Genomic DNA, 23,861 nt, shown 5'->3' on the forward strand with positions numbered 1-23,861 from the left:
CTAAAATGTGTACATACTTGAAAAAGTCAACTTGAATTCCAAATACATAACGTTCTTGGCATATTATGATAAGTAGACATTAGTATTGTCAGTTTCAGAAAACATACAGTTCCCAAGTGTGTAAACCATGTATTGTACCAACTGGTGAATATGTAACTCTTCTTGATATTTACAATGTTTGTATCAAAATAATGTTTTGCCCTTCTATTGTTTCAGCCCTACGTGAATTAAACATTTACACAGCTTTACACTTCAATTATTTAATACGCAATTTATATACGGACGAGAATAATATATATTGGTGAAAAAATACTTGAATACGGAACAAATTTTTGAGGTAAAGTAATGTGTTAATGAGAATTTTTCATTACTTAATTAAATAAGGTATTATTTTACAACTAGAATAACACAATTCAAGTTATTGCAAAATATCCATTTTGATGTGTCGTTCACATACGGATTAACTATTGCACCACTTTCTGTGAGAACTGAAGCATTTTGTAGATACAACACAGTTGTACTATTTAATTAATATTTCGTCATCATTCACATATGTCATTTTAAATTATCATTCAGCATTTTATATCTTTGTAGTAGTACATTAACATAGACCAAGACACGAAACTACCCGACATCAAAGTTAGTGTATCAAATTTTGTTCTGTCATAACAGTTTTCGAAAATAAAATGTCGTATAGATATTGTCGGTTTTCACAAAATATAATAATTATACGTAATTTTCAATGTGTAGTCTTCAATTATTAATGACACAACTGTTAATTACAATGCGGAATTTGATTTAATATTCACATATAGTATTCAAAATTAGAAGCAAAATCGAACTAATTTCTTCGAGTACACTATGTAAAATATTTTCTCACATTCAACTATCTCATTTCAGTCAGTTTTGCAAACATTTTCCTCTCTCTCTACTCCGTGAGGGATGTCGTACGAGTAATCAGACATCTTACTCCTTTCGGCAATTAAACAAAATATTTAGAAAGCGCGTAATTTATCTGCCAACAGATTACTAATATACGCAATTTCTAAATAGTTAATTTTAAGTGTTGATCAATTAATTAAAATAACCTTCTAGATCCCCGATATTAGAAACCAAAGTTCTGATATTGAAGTTCTACTTATTTTTATCTGATATTTGAATAGATAAAAATAAGTTTAAACAGCGTAGCTAAGATATACCATATCAAAATATACGAAGATGCTCCTGATACTATAGTTTTGTTTAGAATTATTTTGTTTAAAATACACTTGATAAATATGAAATTTAATTATATATTTTCTTTCAATCTCCCTTACACTTGATCAATACATAATTACTTCTATTTTATATATATGTAAGTGAGCACCGTCATTTCAGTCTTCGTTTGAGGGGGCCAAGAGCATCATCGACATAAGACTTTCGCGTTTTGTACCAGTACATTAGTAGACAATCGATTAAAATATATGTATTACTCAACCTGTTGGGGAAGCAGTTGCCCCCTCCTGCCCTCCCTAAATGGCAACCATTATACAAGTTTGATTCAACTTACTTAAATTTTCTTTTATGTTAATGCCGTAAGGGATCTAATATGCATTTCATTAAGTAACACATATGTATTAATTAATGTTACAATACATAACTTCAAAAAATATAAGTCCAAGAATATAATTAGGTATTATGCTTTAAAGTTGCACAATAATAATAAAGGCAAATAATTTCATAACGAATTCGGCCGATATTTCTTACAATGCTAGGATGTGTATAATCGGCAAAGACATCTATGTGCAAAATTGCATGTCAGAAGAGCAGTAAATAAAAACGATAAAACGAAAATAAAACTTTCTTGTCGATTTAGCAACATTTTGTTTTACTCATTCTAATTTTCGTGTTTATAATTCTTTTCCTATGAAATTTACCACAAATATACATTTCCCTATTGTACACATAGTGTCTGCATTAAAAGGCCTTGCAAAATCATTATCAAATTATATCCTTACAAGAAAACAGTTTTAGATATGCCACAATCATTTTGGACATGACGTAGAAAAAATGTGCTTCTGAGGAAAACGTAGGTGAAGGTTAGCAGAGTTTAAATGAATTACTGGTTACTTGAAGCACTTAGAATGCACCGTAACCATATTTTTCGTTGTCTTCTGTGTTTTTCTCATTTTTCTTCTCTGCTCTTTTCCTTTTTCTTGAGTCTTTTGTCTGATGTTATTCCTAACTTCTACTCACCTGATGTTATTCCTAACTTCTTCAAAAACTCACACCTGATCGAAGAACCAATATTAAAACATTACAATGCACCATACACAGCTGTATGTACCACACTTGCACTAGCAAATGACGTTTTTCGACAGCGTTGCAAATCATGCTATTAAAACTTTCATTCGGATTTGGAGTCTTGCCGTGAAGATAGTCCTTTATTGGGGAGCTGTGGAGCAGCAAATGCTCGAAAGTTTGGGTTAATATGATTCACTGCTGTTTCTGGTAAAAAGTGTTTGTGCTCGTAATGCTCCCCTGTAACTTGGTTTCTGTTGTAACCACACCACGAATTTTTTCCCATTTGGACACAGCACATTCATAGTTTAGTTCATATGATTTCTTTCGGTTGATAATTTATAAAAACAGATTGCCTACATAGCCTTTCGCATTGCTTAAAGGCCACGCAAGTTTTCTCTTATGGTTTTCCCATACTATAGCTTTAGAGAATCGATTTCCTTTCCCGTAAGTCGTCCCTTACCCTGCAGTGGTTTTCCATCTTCAAGTTTCTGTACTTTGTTATCTTTTAGTAGACGCCGTTGTCTGCCACTCACCCTTTTCTGTATATGACTAATACACTTTAACTTTACTATTTCACAGTTTTCGGCATCTAGTTTACACTTAGCCCTTAACTTGAACGCACTAGAGTCACCATCGCCAAAATATCTTCTATATCGTTCACGAAATTTCCTCCCTGAACTATTGAAAGTGATATTCACAGCCAGACGCAACCTCCATACTTCCACTCGTTTCACTGTAGTTTTGGAGCATGATGATAGATGGTTTTCCTTAAATTTTGCGTTCGCTTTGTGCAATTTTGATGTAGTGAAACATGTATGGCAATATTTCAACATGCACTGCATATCTAACACCTTGCCTGTATCAATTCTGATAACTGATGTTACACCATATAATGAAGTATGGCCTCTTTTCATCCACGTCCCATCTACACTTCCACAAATATCAGTTCTACATTCCACATCTTCATTTAGTTGATTTGCTCTTAAAGCTTCAAAGCAAGCTGCTTTCGTATTTTCTTCCACTACATGCTCAAGAGCTGAAAGAAGAGATTTGTTTATTTTGTCGAATTTCTTTGTATGTGGCGATATACTCATCAATCTACAAAACATTTGAGCACTTTATCATCCTTTACCTAAGCTACGCATTCCATTAAAGTAATATAATATTAGACTCAAGGCCTGATATTTTTTTGTTTGAAACGTAGAAATCAGTGCTGGCTCCACAAGCTTGGCAATGTATTTCTAATGGAAATGTAACACCACAACGCTTATTCTTATACTCCACTAAAGACATCTGACCAGAGGTAGTACAAGATACACAGGTACATGCATTCCGAATTGCTGCAGACAACGATGTTAAGTCAATTACAGGAAAATTACTTTCATTTTAGAACAATCAGAAATGCCAGAAGAACTATCGAAAGACGCTGTAATTTTACTCATGGAAGCAGTTGCACGTCGGAAATCAAACTTTGTTTTCAAATCTCCTCTAGGCACTGTTTTATCTACCAAATGCGATGTAAATATGTTCCCACTGAAATTACGTTTTATATACACTCTTTCACTTCTTCCCATAGTCAAAAGAAATAAACTAGCACCGCAGCAAAGTAAACAGCAGCCAAATTTAAAAATTATTGGAGTAAAATTAAGGAAAACAACGTTCGTTGCAAACATGCATGAAGACGGTGTTGCTTTTAGACTTTTTTTTTTTTTTTGCTGGGGAGCACTGCTCCCGAGGCTCTGAGAGCGTACCTCAGGAAGAGATCAAAATAACATGTCTGTAATGTAATAATAAATAAAATAGTACCAAAATTCACAGAAGTAAATCCCCACGTTAAGCGGGTTTGCATATCCAGGTCCCTAACTATGAAAACATTTTCGACCACTCCAACCCCAATCACTTCACAGGTTCAACCTGTTGTATATAAGTTATTAGGACGTAAAATTGAATGTAGCTTATACAATAAAGACTTTTATGCATTGCAAGACCTGTAACGCCCAAATATTCGCCACAAACTTATGGTCGTATCTTAATAAAAAAAAAAAAAAAAAAAAAAATTGGAGCAGGAAACTACATTACACAAAAGTCTAAAGAAGTTCAGTGAAGACGTACGAACTGGTCGAGCGGTTTGGGTGAATAGTCTATAAATCATAAGTATATGTGTTCAAACCCTATAGGTATTATTCATTTTTTCTTTCTTAAAAGTGTGTTCCTATTTTCATCAGAGCACTGAGAACATTTCTTTGAATAAATCTTTGGCAACTACTTTTCTCTCAAATTCGATTAGAAAGGAACATTATATAAATTGCAAATCTAAAATCCAAAGCTGAAAACAAAATATTAAGTATTCCAAATTTCGTAATCCTTTGATTTGTAATGAAAAGCTAATTATAACAATTGATAATTTCAGAGGATTCTCCCCGGGTAATGGTCAATATATGAATGTGAGAAAACTGATAAAACATTATTAGTCCACTTTGGGCATGATCGAAAATGTGGCCACAAAGGGGGAAATTTATGTCGACAAGGTCTCAAATTCTCCCACAGGCCATGCCCTGAAATCATCACTGTTTGAAAGGTTTCCTTAACAAATACCTAGCTAGAATCAGGGGCGGATCTAGGGGGGGAGGACGGGGGATCGCCCCCCCCCCAAAAGAGGAAACTTTCTTACTTTATATATATAAATAAAAGTTATCACAGTTTGGAGCCCTTAAAAGTTGCATTATTACAACCCACCATGCCCCCCGAATCGGTCTTGAATCTGCACCTGGGTAGAATATTACATTTATTTCTCGTTCTACGTTTTGACATGACAAAATCATAATTTTAAAGAGAATTATAATACGATAAGCATAAATATTTATAGAACTAATGAAGTAAATAGTATTGTGTAAGTTATAGAATTCTAATCGGATTAAAACTAGAATATTCGTTTGCATGCACTTTAAAGTAAATCCTCTCTATATGGTAATTCTTACAGGAAAGCATGTTTAACTACAATTACTTAATCAATATTTTTAATAATATATTTTTATTGTAATATTTTTACTATTCAATGTCGTATACACTTCATTTCTCAAAGCAAAACCTCGCAAATGTATACTGGGCTAGTGAATATTGTCAAATAAATTATCATTTAGTTTACGTAAATACTGCATTGCCTGATTTTGAACTTCGTACTTTAACTAATAATAATAATAATAATAACAATAATAAAAATCAAAATAATAATAATAATAAAAATCATAGCCATATTTAATAAGAATTTCAGGCTTACTCAATAAATAAATTCAACGTGGTCTCTATTCGAAGTTCTATTTGTTCGAATCCGATAAAAATACAAAGAGAAACTTCGACAACAGGTAAAAGAAAAATGTTACATTGGTGGGACTGGAACTAACGTTTAAGAGTTTCTTTCAATTTACAGACAAATGCCTTAGACACTTTGTTTATTTTCTTTAAGTTAACTGATTCACTGAACGTATCTGAGTAAGTTGTCCCTATTTTCTACACGGTTATACAATCATTTCCTTTAAGCTTGAACGACAGGAACACAAATTCAAAAAACATATAAAACAATTAAAATTCCAAAGTTCCCCCACCGAGAATCGAACCCGTGACCCCGTACATTAAGGCACACGTGCTAGCCTCTAGACCAGCGGTAAGAACGAATGAAGTGTATTTTGAAGTGTCTGAAATTTATACCTATTTCACCCTGATGTAATATGTATTGATTGTTTTTAAGTTTACTGTATTCGTTACTTTGCGGAATGATATGTTATTCATATAGGTTCTATTACGTATTCGTCCATAAATATTATATAAATTATCAGAATTATTCATGATCTTACATGGAAATTCGCTCGTGCATGCAAGGTAGACGGACAGTGTAATTGGAAGGTGAGTTCAACAGAGATTTTCGCCGACATTATTTAATAGCTATATAGAAGAGAGAACGAAAAAGAGTCTACCTAATAAAGATGGAATTTCGGTAGGAGATAAAATGATGAGGTGTATACGGTTTGGGGTTGATATGGTTGTTGTTGCAGAATCTAAAATGAAAATGAATAATATGTAGGAAACTTGAGAAAAGCTTCTGAAGAATTGGGATAAATGTTAGAAAGACAAAATCCATGGTGATTGAAACGAAGCGATCGGTGTGAAATATGGAAGTAGGAGCGGAAGAAAACAGCAAATGACTAGTTTTCGATATCTGAGTAGTATTATTGATGATATGACAGGGGAACGTGAAATAAAAGCAAGGATAGAAGTGGCGAAAGACGCCTTTAGGATGAAGAAAATACTATTTTGTGGGACCTTGAATAGAACTGAAAAAAAGCTCATAAAATGCTTCGTGTACTGTATTTTACTGTATTTATAAGGCAGAATCATAGACATTATGCAAAAATGATGAGAAACAATTGAAGGCTTTCGAAATATGTGCGTGGAGAAGAGTGGAGAGAAATAGCTGGGTCGAGAGGAAAACGAATGAGAGGGTATTAGAAATGGAAGGAGAAAAAGAATATTATTAAGAAGAGGAAGAGAAACTGGTTGGGATTTTGGTTAAGTAGGAACTGTATCATGAAGGATGTGCTAGAGGGTATGGTGGCAAGAAAGAGAGGGAGGGGATTAATTAGACTATATATAAGCAGAATTAGGCTATTGGCGATATCAAAACAGAAAAATCGTATGTGAAGAAGGAAATTTTAACAGAAGCTTGTAGTGCATGGCAGTTTCTCAGTAGCGGTAAGTTACCCACTGGTAATGCCGGAATACTTCTGACATAATGATGCTGATGATGCACAGTAGAAAAATCCACTTTACTGTCATTACTAATGCGAATCATAATGCAAATTTCTACAGGCTGTCAAAATGCCTTGCTCTAAAGGCTGTAGAGAGCTATCTGTTATTATGCGAGGGGAAATCATAGGTCGTTTAACTATGGAACAAACTGCCATTCAGATAGCTAGGGGTATAGGCTGTGACAAGAAAACAGTGAAGAAATTGATTTAGTGGTATGAAGAAAGTGGTGAATATTTCACATCTCAGTCAAGAAGTGGGAGACCAATAATAATAATAATAATAATCTCAGGTATTTATATTTATTTCCAGCAAGTCTTTAGCATACCCTCCTAGTTCAATATTTTTTAAAGGGTCATTATAAAATTGTCAATCTAAATTTTAGAGTCATTATAAGTGGTGATTTATTTACTTATTTCACAATTCATTTCTGCCAGTAGCTTTCGCCCCCTTCATGCTTAACCAGGAGGAAGCTGCGCGTCCTCAGGTTGGGAACAACTGCTTTCATTAAGGAATTCTGACAGCCTGTTAGCAATTTGCATTCGGACTAATATCAATAAACTGCATTCTTCTGTTTCTACTGCGCATGCACCAGTGAATTTCCATGAAAGATCATGAATAATTCTGATAATTTATATAATATTTATAGACGAAAACGTAATAGAATCCATATGAACAACATTTATCATTCCTCAAAATAACAACTACGATAAACATTAAAAAGTCAATAGACATATTACATCAGGGTGAAATGGGTATAAACGTCAGACACTACAAAATACGTTTCGTTCGCTCTTACAGCTGGTCTGGTGACTAGCACGTGCGCCTTTCGTGTACAGGGTCACGGGTTCGATTCCCGGTGGGGGAAGTTTGGAATTTTAATTAATATGTTTTTGAATTCGTGTTCCTGTCGTTCAAGCTTAAAGGAAATGATTATATAACCGAGTAGAAAATAAAGAAAACTTACTCAGATACGTTCAGTGAATCAGTTAACTTAAAGAAAATAAACAAAGTGTATAAGGCATTTGTCTGTAAATTGAAAGAAACTCTTAAACGTTAGTTCCAGTCCCACCAAAGTAACATTTTTCTTTTACCTGTTGCCGAAGTTTCTCTTTATATTTCTATCGGATTCGAACAAATACAACTTCGAATAGAGACTACGTTGAATTCATTTATTGAGTAAGCCTGAAATTCTAATAAAATATGGCTATGGTTTTATTATTATTATTATTATTATTATTATTATTATTATTATTATTATTATTATTATTATTATTATTTAATGTACGAAGTTTGAAATCAGGCAATGCAGTATTTACGTAAACTAAATGATAATTTATTTGATAATATTCACTAGCCCAGTATACATTTGCGAGGTTTTGCTTTGAGAAATGAAGTGTATACGACATTGAATAGTAAAAATATTACAATAAAAATATATTATTAAAAACTAGCAGCGTTCACCCCGCTTCGCTGCGGTCACCCCGGAACGCAATAAACTTTGTTACTTAGATAATTTTTACTTTTTCGCTTTCAAATTGCATCGCCTGTCATTTATGTTAACCCGCCGAGTCACGTGGTCATGCGGGTTGCATATACATACGTTTATTTTTACCTATGATGAACTATGGAGACTTGAATGGTCCATTATCTCAAGACACTGGTAATTAAAAATTAAAGTGATATGATAAAAACCATCTAGGGTCCAAATCCTAACAACCCCCCAAAAATGAAAGAAATCGGTTCAGCCGTATTAGCGTGATGAGTTCACAAAGGATTTGTACGTTCTCTTTTATATATATAGATATTGATTAAGTAATTGTAGTTAAACATGCTTTCCTGTAAGAATTACCATATAGAGAGGATTTACTTTAAAGTGCATGCAAACGAATATTCTAGTTTTAATCCGATTAGAATTCTATAACTTACACAATACTATTTACTTCATTAGTTCTATAAATATTTATGCTTATCGTATTATAATTCTCTTTAAAATTATGATTTTGTCATTTCAAAACGTAGAACGAGAAATAATTGTAATATTCTACCCAGGGGCGGATCCAGGACCGACTTTCGGGGGGGAGGTGGGTTGTCATAATGCAACTTTTAAGGGCTTCAAACTGTGATAAATTTTATTTATATATATAAAGTAAGAAAGTTTCCTCTTTTGGGGGGGGGGCGATCCCCCGTCCTCCACCCCTGGATCCGCCCCTGATTCTAGCTAGGTATTTGTTAAGGAAACCTTTCAAACAGTGATGATTTCAGGGCATGGCCTGTGGGAGAATTTGAGACATTGTCGACAAAAATTTCCCCCTTTGTGGCCACATTTTCGATCATGCCCAAAGTGGACTAATAATGTTTTATCAGTTTTCTCTCATTCATATATTGACCATTACCCGGGGAGAATCTTCTAAAATTATCAATTCTTATAATTAGTTTTTCATTACAAATCAAAGGTAAATAATGAAATGTTGAACATACTTAATATTTTGTTTTCAGCTTTGGATTTTAGATTTGCAATTCATATAATGTTCCTTTCTAATCGAATTTGAGAGAAAAGTAGTTGCCCAAGATTTATTCATAGAAATGTTCTCAGTCCTCTGATGAAAATAGGAACACACCTTTAAGAAAGAAAAAATGAATAATACCTATAGGGTTTGAACACATACACTTATGATTGATAGACTATTCACCCAAACCGCTCGACCAGTTCGTACGCCTTCACTGAGCTTCTTCAGACTTTTGTGTAAAATAGTTTCCTGATCCACATTATTATTATTATTATTATTATTATTATTATTATTATTATTATTATTTGTTTATTTCGATACGACTATAAGTTTGTGGTGAATATTTTGGCGTTACAGGTCTTGCAATGTATAAAAGTCTTTTCGTATAAACTACATTCAATTTTACGTTCTAATAACTTATATACAACAGGTTGAATCTGTGAAATGATTGGGGTTGGAGTGATAGTAAATGTTTTCATAGTTAAGAGCCTGGATATGCAAACCCGCTTAACGTGGGGATTTACTTTTGTGAATTTTGATACCGGCATTGCCCTTCCGAATATTATGTGTAACCCCCGGAACATTTTGTCTGAAAGAAACACTGCATGACATACCATTTTTAATAAGAACGCGCTGGCTAGAGGCAGGAATGAAGGTGCTGCCAGTTCTTGACATCAACAGACGTGACGTGAAAATACATTTTTAGTAGAAAAAATAATATACTGAAATAACCATGCAAAAACTGAACACAGGCGGCAAATTACATAAAACGTACATTTTACATTCTTTAAAAATCGAACATCTTTACTCATACAAAGTAAAGTGTTCCTATCCTAGACTCCCAATAGCTTCATGAAATATACAGGCTGAAAAGTGGAAGTTACATATTTCCAGAAAACACATATTTTGAAGAATTGAAGTTTTGACTCTTCATCGGGTACCATCCCCGCGAATAAAAGCTTTCCGGCAGTTTTTCTCAGTCACAGATCTGGAAATAATTGTATGAATATAAGGGTATATAAAAAGAAAATAAACTTGTACTACAGTCTCATTTGGAAAAGAAAAAAAGACGAGAGAGAGAATAAATAAAAGTTAGTATTAAAACAATTTTCAAAGCGTGATCTTAAAACCTGATAGAGGCATTATTCCACCTGACTGCAATTGGTGCTAGAAGCGAACGGTGAAGAACAATCTCTCAGTCTCTTCCCTCTCCCTTCATCTTCTCCAAGTCCAGAGAATGGGACGTAGCACACTATGAAAGAAGACGGATTTGCCCTTGAAACGGTTCTTCGATCACTTCAACTCCTGTGCTCAAAAACAGGAGCGCAGCAGCCACAGAGGCCGAAGCAGAAAGAATATACAAAGAGCTTATAAAAATTTTTAGTACCTTAGCAAGTATGAAGTTAACTTAGAAAACTCGGCGGGCAGTATCGTGCTAAGACTTGATGGGGATTAGAAGTCTTATATCAGCGTAATATTCTACTCGAGTCTGCATTCCTCTTTTCGAATTCTTTCTCTTTCATTTTGTTCATCACTCACAACTAAGTGTGATCTTATTAACTATTGCAAAGACTATCACGTCTTTGGTTTTTCGGTAATCTGGCGTACAAACATTCTCAATATTACTCTGGGAGTTATTCTCAGTCAATTATGTAAGTTAGCAGATTTTGTAACGAACACTTTTTACTAAACTTAATGTAAATATTCCTATCTTTTTATAATACATCTACTTTATTACGAAAAGGAATTATCACTTCAGTGAATTCATATTCCAAGCCTTGCAGTTCTCAGTAAAGAGTGTAGGAATCGAGTAGATACTGCTAACGAATTTTCGGGAACCTCATTTCTGATACTTCTGAGACTTTCCTTCAATTGGGGTATAGTCCGCGGCTTAAAAATTGTTACAAAAATTTTAAGTCCAAATTAATAACAAACGCTTGCCCCGTTTTCTAATGCAATCCAGAAATACGTGTCTCGATCGATTAGTTATTTCTTATCTTCAATCCAACTCCCTCCCTCCTTTACCTCTCCTTGACTATAGCAGTGTGTGTGACGTTGTACATTCTTACCATTCAGACGAAGAAAAAACAGGAATCAAGTTTATAATATTATAACTCTAGAAGAGCCTTTTTCATTCGTTTGTTCGGAAATATCTTTAAAGATCCTTTTTTAAAAAAAAAAAAAAAAAGTCATACAATCTTCCCATATCTTCATTAATACCTTCAGTTTCATTCTTTCCCTTCTTCAGAGACTACAAGCTAGTAAAATGCTCCCTAAGAAATCTATGGAAATTGCCAATAACGTCAGTAAGTTTTGTGCTTCCTAAAGTCTGTAATTTACGCAGAGAGCTCGAAAATATCTACTGACAGGAATGAATGTTATTCAATGATTCATTTCATTTTTTTTTTTTTTTTTTTTTTTTAGTAATTGCGAGCAAATGTTCCAAGAGAGTAATTTGGGCAGGAGAAGAGGATATAATGTCCCGTCCCTTGAGTTTCATAAATAATATTATTTGAGCAAATATATAGTAATACACTAATAAAAAAGTGAAAAAAATTGTCGGCGGAGACCCTCCCCCCGAATAAAATCTAAAATGACGCTGCTTTTAGCAACAAACCTATAGAGTTACGATAGCACATTGCTGGAGAATTTACATTTCGTTTCAAGAGTCGAAGATTTGATCTCAACCAATATCAGTTCCTGGGCGACATTGAGAGAGACAGACACAGAGAGAGATCGAAATATGGAGACAGAGAGGAATGATTTATATACACAGATTTAGAACTGGGGAAAAATGATCGGACATCATTCGTATTAAGACTAAAATTGTGATTTTGTAAAACAGAAGAGGAGAAGGTTTCGAACTGCAAGGATCACATTAGGCAGTTGTCTAATTAAGGTGGAGAACACCTTTGAGAGCATTAGATGATTACGAATTTAAAAAATATGAAGCTTCCGAGACGGGTTTCGAACCGCGAACCTTGTAGTTATCGAACCAAGACTTTATCCACTCTGCTACGGAGAACTCTATACTCTTGCATATACGTTTCCTTTAGCTACGTTGAAAGCTAGCTTAATGCAATATTTCAAAAGTTGACTTGGTGGATGGGCCGTTCTGATAAGATATAAACATCTTGTAACTTAGTTACAATGTACATAATGAACTTCTTGTTCAGAATACTTTTTAGGGCAGTAAAATTTGTTACTATTGTATTAATTAGGTTACATTTGATAGAACCATCTGATAAAGTAGTGCCAAACCCTTTGCGTCATTGTCTGTTAGGTGAATGGTTAATATAAGTTACTCCTACGTGTACGGTCCGGGCTTCAAATCAAGACCATTCTTATTGATTATTTTCTTTGAGCTACGCTCATACTGTGCATTCCACAAGTTCAATTTTGAAGTAATGTAGTTACAGCTAGTTTAATTGCAAATTATTTTCAAATATGATATTTGTTATTACATGCGTTTCTTTAACTTGCGATGTTTCAAACTTGATATTAAATCTTACAACCTTAATGTAACTCATTTCCCTACGGCATATCATCATAAATGTTTGCACAACGACGACAGTCAGGTGTTAATACAAAATTCACTTCTTACTGGAATGTATGTATATATATTTAGAGAGTTTGACAGAGAAAAAAACGTATAGTGCAACATTGACTCTTGGAGGAATTTCAAACGAATTTACTATACGTATAAATTACCATCACAACAATTAACTATGGTGCTGAGACACTGAAATCATTCCAGGGAGCGAAACGGGTTATAAGTATAAAAAATAATAGAATACGAAAAATATTGATATCAAATTCATAGTTTTCTGATTCGAAGAAATGAATAGTGGCTACCAGATGACACTCCTAACTTGTTTGTAGCCTTGAATAAATGGAAAATTGTTTTAAAATATATTTTACATTCAAGTATGATTGTTTAGAAAAAGGGGTTGTTCTTCATCATTATGTTTTATAATTATTTTCTACTATATTTCTTATTTATAATAACATATTTTCTATATATATATATATATATATATATATATATATATATATATATATATATATTGTATTCTATGTTATAAGTTTCTTAATTACATTTTACGTCTTACATTTGAAGAGTAGCTTATGGCAATTCAGAGCATCTGGGACATACACAGAGTTCAGGCCTTGGCAATTCAGACCTCCTGCCCAACAAAATCACTACCTTTCTGTAAATTATATCTAATTTTGGCGATGATGATACACATTTTAGTAAAACATGCCCTCAAAAAAAGCCTTGTCTACGCCCCTACAAACAGTGAAAATTTTAGAGTGCGAGCAGTTAGTAATGTTTCCCCAGAAGTTATATCTCCGATAATTCCGAGTGTAATATCAGTATTTGTGCATTATCACTTTTCGCCCGCAGTGTATTGAAACGCACTAAAAACGAACAGTTCTGAATTCCTCACTAGTTCCCCCCATGACCTCATGCCAATAGCGTCAACCTTTGACATATTCACATCTGAAATATCACGTTTTATTTCAGTGATTCCAAAAACTATGCATTCGACACAAATATAGGATATTTTCGATTCTTTTTGCCTGCAACTCTCCCATTGTCAACTCTATGCCAACCAAGGCTTGATTTGGACTTACACAGCATCCGCAGTGTCACTATTCATCTTTGCACATGAATTCGACACTAATATTGTTCGTATTTGATATCTTGTACATGTGTTGTTCACCTCTTGGTAACGGTGGTTTCTGTGTCTCGCCCCCATAACTATGGTGAAATTTCAACCAACGTAAGTATAATTATAAATTACCATCTGAAAAAAATGAAATGAAATCTTTGAGTTTTACGTCCCACGGTTATGCCGGTTAGGCTAAAGGAGACGGTGATGATGAGTAATGAATGAAATGGTGGAATGAAGAAAGTGGGAGGAAACGGGAGAACCCCGAGAAAACCCACGCACACGGTAAAATTACCATCTGAAAAATAAGTGTACAGGTGATGTTTGTCGGAGAGGAATTCGTTAACTACTTTTTCGATATCAATGTATTGCTTTTTTTCTTTCCATGGTAAAAATTGCCAAAAGGCTCAACTTCATCTGCACAATTGTGCTATGAATATTGGTTTTAGTGATTTCATTCACTGAATGCTCGCTTAGATGTTGCTCTCGTCACAGGAAAATTGAGATACAGTTATAAAAGAAAAATGAAATGTAATATTTAAGTTTTAAGTCCCACGTTTATACCGATTACGCTAATGGTGACATTGATGCTGAGAAATGAATGAAATCGCGAAATGAAGAAAAGGGAGGAAACGGGAGAAACTCGAGAAAATTCTTGCACACAGTGTTTGTCCATAATAAAGTTCATTAGCCTCCAGCGGGGATCGAACCAAGGACCCCATGCACCATAGGTAAAGTTATAAAAGAATAGGCTTCTAAACAAATACGGAACATTACTATCAATGAGAGGTATATAAGATTAGATCTTTAGTTATTTCATTGTAAGGTAAACTTTCAATCAAACTTGTTCATTATTGTTCGAAAACGTAAAGTTGTTGCTGCAAACACGTGGTAAATCTTTTCAGTAGACTTCACAGTCTATAGCTCCTTCACAACTTCTTTCTCATCTATGGCTAAAATAGTTGCATTTTAGACATTGAGGAAAAAGTGTGAAATTATATAAAAACCTCCAAAGTGGAATTACGAAACTTCGGGGGGCCCCTTTTCGCTGTAGGACTCTCTCACGACACTCCCGTTAGTTACGCCGAGTGCATGATACAGTTTCGCCTTTTAGGAATATTTTCTAAGGCAGTATGAGTTTTTTTTTACTGTTGTGTGAATAGAGTTGTACTTGCTAGAACTTTTTATAAAAGGAGACGAAAGATCCTATACTCAAAAACAAATAATGTATTTCAAAGCTCTAATGGAAAACGAAAACGAATCGTTGTATACATGTTGCGTTTTTGAAGAGAAAAAGAGCAAAACATTGATTGCACAAACGTGTAATGGTATCATTTGCATGCAAATTTATAACTTATAAAACATGTTGGCTTCTTAAATGAGGGGTTAGTAAAACGGATTCTACTGCTGGTGGTCTTACTTTCGAATCTCGTCCATTCTTGTTGCGTTTTTCTTTTAGCTACACTGAGTTTGTGCATTCCAGATCTTCAAGCTTGAACCAAATTTAATACCAGTTAGTAAATTAAAAGTAGCTAACACTATTTTCAAGACGTTATTACATGCTTTTCATTAGCTTACAGTATTCAACTTTGATATCAATTCTCCCGTCCTTAATTTAACTCATTTCTTGACGTGTTTTGTTACAAAATGATGAGTGCTGACGGAAAAATTGCTTTACCACTTAATAGTGATTGCTTTGAAAGCAAGTGCAAAATATGAGAATTAAATGTCATATTTGTAGTTGCGTGTGGAGAAGAAACAAGCTTGTAAAACAAAGGTTTAAGAACAACTCAAGTTATTAATATAAACTTTGCCGAAGATTATTCATTTATATGATCATAAAAGAAATACGAGAGACGTTCTGAAACGAAGAAATACAACATACAACTTTGCAAGCGGAGGCAAAGAAACCAAACGTAACAAGACTAAAGACGATTTAATTACGGCGTAGTGATCGCGGTTGAGTGGTCAAGGTACTCGCAAACTAATCTTGAGATTTGTGGTTCGAATCCGCGTCGGGCACCTTTTCTAACTTTAGGATTTTTGATGGCGATTGATCGACGATGACACAAGTTTTACTATATTCAGATATTTCAATACTCGGATGTTTCAATACTTGAACTACCAAATCTTCAGGGATAGTAATAGTAATAATAATACTTATTTTTATCTGATAGAAGATTAAAAGCTAGGAGCTAATTATCGTTCCGGTCATACCGTTACAAGCAGAAACGTGACATTAGGCAAGAATATTTCTGTTTTGTTTAATGTTGCCCACGAGAAGAGAAATTTCTCATCTTGTTTCTAAAACAAACAAAATAACATAAGAATTAATATATTACATTCGAGACGGGATAAGGGTAACTCAAATTATCATGTCGCGTTAGAGATGGGAATCGAGATGAGATTAAAAGTATCGTAAATATTTCTCGTCTTGTTACGATTCTCGAAATAGTGCTAAGTAACAATTGCTCTGTAGACGGAATCATAAGCTTTTTGTTACTTTGTATTTTACAGCTCATTGAATTATGGTCTGTGTAGATATTTTGTTTTAGCAAGACTTTTATACTTACCTCTGCATACCCTAAGAATTAGTATATTATATGCCTTACTGTTGAGTGATATTCAATTATTTCTATAACAGTTATTTTTCTTAAAACATACAGTAGAACACTTTCTACAGGAAACGTTAGTGGAAAACTTTTGTTTAAAATGTGGGTAGTTGCAAATGTGTATCTTGAAGGTACGGAAACCCTTCTTTGAAATCCCTACGTTTAAGTAAGTTTTTCCAAATTTTAGACCTACTTTAAACCTTTTAATACCATTGTTATTATTATTATTATTATTATTATTATTATTATTATTATTATTATTATTATTATTATTATTATTACTGACGTGTTGTTAATTTAGTGGTTCACCCTATTCCAGTCAGCTCCCGTCTAGTGGGCATTGTGCTGAATAAACACCGTGTGTGTAGTTTTCTCCGGATTTCGCTTCCTCCCAGTTTCTGTATTTCAATATTTCTTTCATTCTCATAATGGACTTCTTCTGTAGCTTAGCCGGCATAACCATTACTTAAAAACAAATTTTTGTATGGCTTTTCTGAGTTCAGTACCCGTACTTTCTACATGAAATTGGCCTGGAAAGATTCCGTTTAACATTTAGCTACTTGTAGGGACGTATGCAGAGGGTATGTCCTGATGGTCCTTACAATTGTCTCCAATCCCGACTATTTTCTAACTTTTGCCTAACGCTAGGGTCGATTTTACAGAATTTAATATAATCTATCCTCACACGGAATTTGTCTTCTATATTATTATTATTATTACTGAATATTTGAAACCTAAATATTACGTCCTATTCCAATGCAAATAAGCATACTGAAGTTATGAAAAATCAGAAGAAATTTTTTGGACCCTCTATAAGGATGAATTGCTTTATAAGAGATACTTTGGAAGGAAAAGAGGTTAAGCAAAGAAGGTGTTAGCTACTGAAGAATATGAAAATCGAACCTTCGGATGCCTTAACAGGAACTAAGTAGGATTTGTCTTCATCACGATACATAGTAGCGCTCTTTCTTTGGGTAAAATTCGTTGGATTATGTTTGCGTTATATTGGTATTTTAACAATATATATATATACAAAATATAGTTCGTATTTACCAATTTTGGTTGAACGAATATATGGAACGTGTTGAAAATGAACGGAAATATTATTATTACTTTTAGTAAGAATGGAAGAACGTAGAAACAATTTCACAATGTCGTTTCAGTCAAATTTATGACTCATACTAGACCTTAAGTATGACCGTTTTGTATTCATGAACACACCTTTTTCAGACTACATGAATCGAGAGTGTAGACTGTGACGTCATGTGACTTTTCACCCTGTGAAGGAAGTCGTTTCAACTCTAACTTGTAAGAACGAGAAAAATTGACTATTTTTATGTTATACATCAGAAATACCTACTTTCTAAATTATAAAATATTTCGGAATTTTGTTGGCTGGACTCGAACCGCGGACCGCTGACTGACGAAACGACTGCTCAAGCCACTACCCTAAGTCTGCTCTTCTAAGTAAGAGTAAAGAAACACTCGTCTATATAACAAATTGCAAACGTTTACGATTGCAATATTGTAGTAACGATGAAACACTGATTTCGGTCATGATAAAATACTATAGTCCAGAGAATTTAAGTTTAATTTATTTTTTTTTAAAAAAAAGACCGAAAGTATCTCCGTTACTTACCTCTATTATATTCGGTTATTCTCGTTTTATATTTATTTTCAGTAACTGGGTCTTCTCGGGACACTCCCACTTTCTCATTCTACCAATTTGTCCATCATAGTTCAGTTGCTTTAATCATAGTCTTCCTCAACCTAACATGCATAATTGTGGGACATTAAACGTAAAGATTACATTTTCTAGCTGTTAACCCAAACCAATCCGAATCAAAAAGCAGTTGCATATTATTGCTCATTAAAATGTTTTCACCAAAAATATGTAGAAAAAAACGGGGAATCGTAATTGTGTTTCGTTTTAGGTGAAGGTATTATGAGTCTGCTGTTTCACTTTTGAATGGAATTAGAAATATTTTATAATTTACAAAGTTGGTATTTCTGATGTATAATAACATAAAACATAGTCAATTTCTCTCGTTCTTACAAGTTAGAGTTGAAACGACTTCCTTCACAGGGAGAAAACTAACACGACGTCACAATCTACAGTCTCGATTCCTACTGTCTGAAAACGGCGTGTTTCGCAAACAATTCGTGAATACAAAACGGTCATCCTTAGGGATTAATATAAGTCATAAATTTGTCTGAAACGACTTTGTGGAATTGTTTCTATGTTCTTCCACTCTTACTAAAAGTAATAATAACATTTCCGTTCGTCATTTTCAACACGTTCCATGTATTCGTTCAACCAAAATTGGTAAATACGAACTATTTTTTGTATATATATATAAATATATATATATATATATATATATATATATATATATATATATATATATATATAATGTTAAAATACCAATTTAACGCAAACATAATCCAACGTATTTTACCCAAAGAAAGAGCGCTACTATGTATCGTGATGAAGACAAATCCTACTTAGTTTCTGTTAAGGCATCCGAAGGTTCGATTTTCATATTCTTCAGTAGCTGACACCTTCTTTGCTTCCCCTCTTTTCCTTCCAAAGTATCTCTTATAAAGCAATTCATCCTTATAGAGAGTCCAAAAAAAATCTTCTGATTTTCTTAACTTCAGTATGCTTATTTGCATTGGAATAGGACGTAATATTTAGGTTTCAAATATTCAGTAATAATAATAATAATAATAATAATAATAATAATAATAATAATAATAATAATAATATAGAAGACAAATTCCGTGTGAGGATAGATTATATTAAATTCTGTAAAATCGACCCTAGCGTTAGGCAAAAGTTAGAAAATAGTCGAGATTGGAGACAATTGTAAGGACCATCAGGACATACCCTCTGCATACGTCCCTACAAGTAGCTAAATGTTAAACGGAATCTTTCCAGGCCAATTTCATGTAGAAAGTACGGGTACTGAACTCAGAAAAGCCATACAAAAAATTGTTTTTAAGTAATGGTTATGCCGGCTAAGCTACAGAAGAAGCCCATTATGAGAATGAAAGAAATATTGAAATACAGAAACTGGGAGGAAGCGAAATCCGGAGAAAACTACACACACGGTGTTTATTCAGCACAATGCCCACTAGACGGGAGCTGGCTGGAATAGGGTGAACCACTAAATTAACAACACTTCAATAATAATAATAATAATAATAATTATGGTTTTAAAAGTTTTAAAGCAGGTCTAAAATTTGGAAAAACTTACTTAAACGTAGGGATTTCAAAGAAGGGTTTCCGTACCTTCAAGATACACATTTGCAACTACCCACGTTTTAAACAAAAGCTTTCCACTAATGTTTCCTGTAGAAAGTGTTCTACTGTATGTTTTAAGAAAAATAACTGTTATAGAAATAATTGAATATCACTCAACAGTAAGGCATATAATATACTAATTCTTAGGGTATGCAGAGGTAAGTATAAAAGTCTTGCTAAAACAAAATATCTACACAGACCATAATTCAATGAGCTGTAAAATACAAAGTAACAAAAAGCTTATGATTCCGTCTACAGAGCAATTGTTACTTAGCACTATTTCGAGAATCGTAACAAGACGAGAAATATTTACGATACTTTTAATCTCATCTCGATTCTCACCTCTAACGCGACATGATAATTTGAGTTACCCTTATCCCGTCTTGAATGTAAAATATTAATTCTTATGTTATTTTGTTTGTTTTAGAAACAAGATGAGAAATTTCTCTTCTCGTGGGCAACATTAAACAAAACAGAAATATTCTTGCCTAATGTCACGTTTCTGCTTGTAACGGTATGACCGGAGCGATAATTAGCTCCTAGCTTTTAATCTTCTATCAGATAATAATAAGTATTATTATTACTATTATTATCAATGAAGATTTGGTAGTTCAAGTATTGAAACATCCGAGTATTGAAATATCTGAATATAGTAAAACGTGTGTCATCGTCGATCAAACGCCATCAAGAATCCTAAAGTAAAAAAAAGTGCCCGACACGGATTCGAACAACAAACCTCAAGATTACTAATCGAGAGCTTTGACCACTCAACCACGATCACTACGCCTAAATAAATCGTCTTTAGTCTTGTTACGTTAGGTTTCTTTGTGTCCGCTTGCAAAGTTGTATGTTGTATTTCTTCGTTTCAGAACGTCTCTCGTATTTCTTTTATGATGATATAAGTGGATAATCTTCGGCAAAGTTTATATTAATAACTTGAGTTGTTCTTAAACCTTTGTTTCACAAGCTTGTTTCTTCTCCACACGCAACTACAAATATGACATTTAATTCTCATATTTTGCACTTGCTTTCAAAGCAGTCACTATTAAGTGGTAAAGCAATTTTTCCGTCAGCACTCATCATTTTGTAACAAAACACGTCAAGAAATGAGTTAAATGAAGGACGGGAGAATTGATATCAAAGTTAAATACTGTAAGCTAATGAAAAGCATGTAATAACGTCTCGTATTTGAAAATAGTGTTAGCTACTTTTAATTCACTAACTGGTATTAAATTTGGTTCAAGCTTGAAGATCTGGAATGCACAAACTCAGTGTAGCTAAAAGAGAAACGCAACAGGAATGGACGAGGTTCGAAGGTAGGACCACAAGCAGAAGAATCCCGTTTACTAACCCCTCATCTAACAAGCCAACACGTTTAATAAGTTATAAATTTGCATGCATATGATAACATTATACGTTTTTGCAATCAATGTTTTCCTCTTTTTCTCTTCGAAAACGCAACATGCATACGACGATTCGTTTCGTTTTCCATTAGAGTTTTGAAAGACATGATTTGTGTTTGAGTATAAGATCTTACTTAAGGAAAGGGCAATACATTGATAACGAAAAAGTAGTTAACGAATTCCTCTCCGAAAAAGATCACCTGTACACTTAGTTTTCAAATGATAATTTTTAATTATACTAACGTTGGTTGAAATTCCTCCATAGTTATGGGGGCGAGACACTGAAACCATTCTACCAAAAGGTGAAGATGACATGTAAAAGACGTCAAATACGAACAATATTAGTGTCGAATTCATGTGCAAAGAGGAATAGTGACACTGTGGATGCTGCGTAAGTTTAAATTTAGCCTTGGTTGGCGTGAAGTTGACAATGGGAGAGTGACAGGCAAAAAGAATCGAAAATATCCTATATTTGTGTCGAATGGATAGTTTTCGTGATCTCTGACATAAAAGGTGATATTTTAGATGTGGATATGTCCAAGGTTGACCCTATTGGTATGAGGTCATAGGGGGAACCAGTGAAGAATTCAGAACAGTTTCTTTTTAGTACGTTTCAATACACTGTGGGTGAAAAGTGATAATGCACAGATACTGATATCGCACTCGGAGAAATCGGAGTTATAACTTCTGGGGAGACATTACTAACCGCTCACTTTCTAAAATTTTCACTGCTTTGCAGGGGCGTAAGACAAGGCTTTCTTGAGGGCATGTTTTACTAAAATGTCTATCATTATCTATAAAATTACATATAATTTACAGAAAAGTAGTGGTTTTGTGCGGCAGGATCTCTGTATTGCCAAGGCCTGCATTCTGTGTATGTCCCACATGCTCTGAATTGTCATAAGCTACTCTTCAAATGTAAGACGTAAAATGTAATTAAGAAACTTATAACATAGAATACAATATATATATATATATATATATATAGAAAATATGTTATTATAAATAAGAAATACAGTAGAAAATAATTATAAAACATAATGATGAAGGACAAGCTTTCTTTTAAACAATCATACTTGAATGTAAAATATACTTTTTAAACAATTTTCCATTCACGCAAGGCTACAAACAAGTGAGGAGTGCCATCTGGTAGCCACTATTCATCTCTTCGAATCAGAAAACTATGAATTTGACACCAATATTTTTTGTATTCTATTACTTTTTTTTTTTTTTTTACTTATAACCCTTTTCTCTCCCTGGAATGGTTTCAGTGTCTTAGCCCCTACAGTACATTGTTGAGATGGTAACTTATACGTATGGTAAATTCGTTTGAAACTCTTCCAAGAGTCAATGTTGCACTATACGTTTTTTTCTTTTCGAGTCAAACTTTCTAAATATATATGCATACATTCCAGTAAAGAATGAATTTTGTATTAACGCCTGACTGTCGTCGTTGTGCAAACATTTATGATGATATGCCGTAGGGAAATGAGTTACATTAAGGTTGTGAGATTTAATATCAAGTTTGAAACATCGCAAGTTAAAGAAACGCATGTAATAACAAATATCATATTTGAAAATAATTTCGAATTAAACTAGCTGTGACTACATTACTTCAAATTTGAATTTGTGGAATGCACAGTATGAGCGTAGCTCAAAGAAAATAATCAATAAGAATGGTCTTGATTCGAAGCTCGGACTATACATGTAGGAGTAACTTGCATTAACCATTCACCTAACAGATGATGACGCACAGGATTTGGCACTACTTTATCAGATGGTTCTATCAAATGTAACCCAATTAACACTATAGTAACAAATTTTACTGCCCTAAAAAGTATTCTGAACAAGAAGTTCATTATGTACATTGTAACTAAGTTACAAGATGTTTATATCCTATCACAACGACGCATCCACCAAGTCAACTTTTGGAATATTCCATTAAGTTAGCTTTCAACGTAGCTACAGGAAACGTATGTGCATGAGTACAGAGTTCTCCGTAGCAGAGAGGATAAAGTCATTGTTCGATAACTACAAGGTTCCCGGTTCGAAACCCGTCTCGCAAGCTTCATATTTTTTTAAATTCTTAATTCCTCAGTTCTCAAGATCTTTCTCTCCGTTCGTAATCATCTGATGCTCTCAAAAGTGTTCTCCACCTTATTTCGACAACTGGCTAATGTGATTCTCGCAGTTCGAAACCTTCCCTTCTTCTGTTTTACAAAATCACAATTTTAGTCATAATACGAATGCTGTCCGATCATTTTTCCCCA

The 23,861-nt window shown here is 33.7% G+C and overlaps 1 protein-coding gene across 4 annotated transcripts in view; it reads left to right on the plus strand.

Moving 5' to 3' along the window:
* LOC145669707 (uncharacterized) overlaps positions 1-23,861 on the plus strand; it is a 925,722-nt gene that overhangs the window by 68,767 nt on the left and 833,094 nt on the right. For all 4 annotated transcript variants that reach the window (XM_081738014.1, XM_081738011.1, XM_081738010.1 and 1 more), the window contains exon 3: positions 217-337. The gene's annotated coding sequence lies outside the window, so the exon portion shown is untranslated. The remainder of the gene's footprint in view (positions 1-216; positions 338-23,861) is intronic.

The sequence above is a fragment of the Thermobia domestica genome, chromosome 14, assembly GCF_964235325.1.
Source record: "Thermobia domestica chromosome 14, izTheDome1.hap1.1, whole genome shotgun sequence".
NCBI classification, from domain to species: domain Eukaryota; kingdom Metazoa; phylum Arthropoda; class Insecta; order Zygentoma; family Lepismatidae; genus Thermobia; species Thermobia domestica.